At 36.1% G+C, this 3,760-nt stretch overlaps 1 non-coding gene across 1 annotated transcript; it reads right to left on the bottom strand.

Moving 5' to 3' along the window:
• Window positions 1-257: 257 nt before the first annotated feature.
• Window positions 258-328, bottom strand: LOC117244208. Its single transcript, XR_004496822.1, has one exon. It is a non-coding gene; the product is annotated as a small nucleolar RNA SNORD50 (small nucleolar RNA).
• Between the last annotated feature and the right edge of the window lie 3,432 nt (window positions 329-3,760).

Genomic DNA, 3,760 nt, shown 5'->3' with positions numbered 1-3,760 from the left:
TTCAGGTGTTACACTTCCTTCTGGTTACATCATCCACATTTGTCAGGCAGTTCTGACAAAGTGTTCCAATTTATCACTGAAAAAGGAGAATAAGCAAAATGGTTCATCCAAGGTAGAAATTTCTATTTGCAAGTAAGCACACAACAGATCGTACTGAAATGTTGCTAATTCTGAAAAAACACCCCAAAACCCGAAAACTAAACCCACAAAGACAGTTTAGTACTTTTCAGAAAGTTCAAACAAAGCATTTTGGTCTCATCTCAGACTCCGGATCCGTATAAAGTTTGTCAGCAAGGAGTTCAGGTTCGGGATAGGATCATCACAGATGAGACAAAAGCAGTAAATGAACAAAAAATTTAGTAAGAAACATCCTATAGATTTCTGATTGCTTAGTTTTTGTATTACAAGCTAACATTTTGTTATTTCAGTAATAGAATACATTATTTAAAACTTTTCACGTAGGTTTGAAATCTAACAAAGGTTAGGCTCAGCTATCAGCTCACATTGTGCCTAAGGGAACAAGTGTCTTTTAAATGCCAGCCATGGCTTACCATATCAATTATGTTCATAACTATCATAATGCAAAAAAATCTGATGTGTAAGCACAGTTACTTTAGACTTAGAACCAGAAAATGTTAGAAGCTTTTCAGTTACATACTTAAAGCCAAAAGCACTTGTTCCTACTCGTTTTCTATAAAACACATTTTCCTGTAGAAAAGACATTTTTAAATTTTAGTTTTCTTCCATCACTCAAAATACAACCTGCCGTCTATTTAGCCTCTTGTACAGACCCAACTGCATTATTCAACATGTGTTGCATTAGTATCAGCATACTACAAGTCTGTGAAACTTTAATGAGAAGTGTAGTCATGTCACAGTAAGATTTGTTTTGCTTCTCTTGCCCAGCTATTGCTCAACCTGGGCATGAACTATGATAGGAGGGGGGAATTACACCTGATTATCAGGACATACAATACTGGCAATCTGCCTATCAGGATCAAAAGTAGTATTTATTGGAATTCATACCTTCTATTCAGAAGCAGCATTCAAGCATCTCTGCAAAGACATAAAATGCACTGGTTAGTTAACGCCAACAAGTTTTGCTACTTCCAACTTTTCTCTATGTCAGCCATGAAAGTAACTCCCTTTTCTGCTTTTTACTCTTTTTTCTATCTAAACAATACAGCATTTCAAAGGCAATACTGCTGCACAAGTTTCACTCATACATTTGAACTTCACATACTAGAAACAAAACCTGTTGTTGAAAAGAAAGTACTTGTCGCTAGCAAAGTATTTAAAGGTACCTTTCTTCAATAAGAAGTAGAATCAAGTTACAGATGTGCAGCAACACAGGGAAATGAGAAGTTCTCACTCTACATTTTAACTAAAACCAGCCTGTGGATATACCCAAGCACCAGTGCAGTAAAGTATATTTCACTGAAAAATATTAAGTTCAGATACTTAGGTGGGAATGAAGCTCTTGGAGAACCACTGCTAATATTCTTAAAGCAAAGCATTTGTGAACTTTCTTTTTGCCTGCTTCAAGTACATTACACCAGCCCTTGTGAAGTAGTTAATCTCTGGAGCTGAATCAGCTTTATTTAGAATTCACTACAATTTACCATCAAACTCCACCTTTGTCATTAACATGACTTTTCCTAAATGCTCACATAGGAATGAACCCTAAATTAACTGTCCGAATAGGACTGAAGTGCAAAGAGCATCACTAGCTTTCAAACACCAGCAACACTTCCTGACCACACCTTACTAATGCTTGTTATTTACCCACTATAAAGGCAGAATGCCTCAAGTCTAACCGTTACCCCTGTCTGCTCTTTAAAGAAGCTTCTGCAACAGCACATATTTGTGTCAATACAAACCTGAGGTGGGTTTAAAGAATGCACCAATATTCTTGTTCACAGCCTGGTGCATGCTGGCACCTCACTTTTACACAGCGACAGCATTAAGCCAACACCAACTGGCTGATTTATGATTGAAATATTTAAGTGGTTTCATCTCAGTAGTCAAAGCCTTATGAAGCTTCTCATCAATGTATCAGGTCTGGCAGCATGATTCATCACTATTCACAAAGATCAGTGACAGGACCTGTAACACCACTCATACAGTCACACAACACAAAACAAGCTTTGCATCCTTCACTAGCAATGTACTAAAAAGGAAATTCATTACAATCAACAAAAAGTCTGCTGTTCAATCAATAATTATTACCTCTGTTTTATTTCCTGTTGTGAATGAATCTTTCTTCAAGACATGTCACATTCCCGTTACTAGAAATTGTTCATGCCACTCTAGAAATTCGAGTAAAATCCCAAATTACAACAAGTTAGTGTATAATATAACACAAGCCAGTAAGAACAACCAAATTTACTGTTGTAACAACTGGTTGCAAGCATTTGAGTCAAATTAAGATGAATACACACCCTGGAGCCAGGGGCTGCCCCACTTTCAAAGAAGTGAGGTTATCAACTATACATTAAAAAAGTGAATACACACTTTTATTAAAATATGGGAACATTTGTTTATTTATATTAATAAGCATCCGGATGTCCTGTTTGTCATCTTTGACTAAACAGCTTCATACTTATTTTCCAATAAAGTGAAAATTCCCAATTAAAATCCATACTGAGGTAAACTTTAGATTTAGTATGAACACTTCAGACAGGCATTTTACCAGCTCCTCCAACACAAAAATCTATTGCTAATCCCACACAGTTCTAGACCATGTCAAACATGTCAAAAATTACTGATACCTCAATTTTAACGCTAATTACATAAATACTAATTTAATCCTAATCCATATTTTGCTAATCAATTTACTGTTAACTTATCTCCACTGATCATTCAGAACGTACATGGCTTTCAGGAAAATCCACTCGTGTGTACCAAGTATTCTACTTGTGATGGTCCTTCCATGAAATCCTAGAATTAAAAATAAGCAAAAATTATGTTTTAAACTAGAGAACATTTTTTCCTGTGGTCTAGTGTCATCTCTCATGTTACTAAGTCAGAAACAATCACCAAGCACAAAAACTGACATTTTCACACAGCAGTTTTATATTTTTCTGGAAAAATCTGGTTTCTGCAAAACCCTAGGTGAATCTTGTAAAAAAGAAGTCCAACTGAGAACTGATCTATAGGCTGACTAACTTAAAGAGCACCAAACCCAAAAATTATCAAATAATTACTTATCACTTTGATGGCAGTTATTGTTATAGATTTATTAATTAACAAAAGTCGAGAAAGTCAATTAAAGAATTTTATTAATTACAGCAAGCAAAACAAAGAGGCAATGCAGCACTGGGCGACAGGGGGACCTCTGTCCTGCCAACTGCCGCGCTATCCGGGGTTCCGGTCGGTCCTTTTAAGCCGTTCACGATCCTATCTTGTTACACTTCCAGAGTACTCTGCACATGCTTCAAGACTGTTGCTGGGGCTTCTAATTATTTTGCTTCACCTCTGTTTCTTCTGGTTTCTCAAAAAGTACTACTCATACAAACGTGTTACTTTTTGCAACAGTTAACCACATTCTAATTAACAAACATACTCTATCACAGTAACCACATCCTAGTTAATAAACAAAACATACATAGTAACCACATCCTAGCTAATAAACAAACATACTCTATCACAGTCCCTCCCTTTCTGTATAGGACAAATCTTTGTTTTGTTCATTAAACCTTTTTAATTCTTGTCTGCTCCATTCTAACTCCTCTTCATCTGGACCTGGGCTGATAGATTC

Source organism: Parus major, chromosome 3, assembly GCF_001522545.3.
Source record: "Parus major isolate Abel chromosome 3, Parus_major1.1, whole genome shotgun sequence".
NCBI classification, from domain to species: domain Eukaryota; kingdom Metazoa; phylum Chordata; class Aves; order Passeriformes; family Paridae; genus Parus; species Parus major.
Note: the sequence above shows the minus strand (reverse complement) of the source record. Positions and strands in the feature narration are given on the sequence as shown.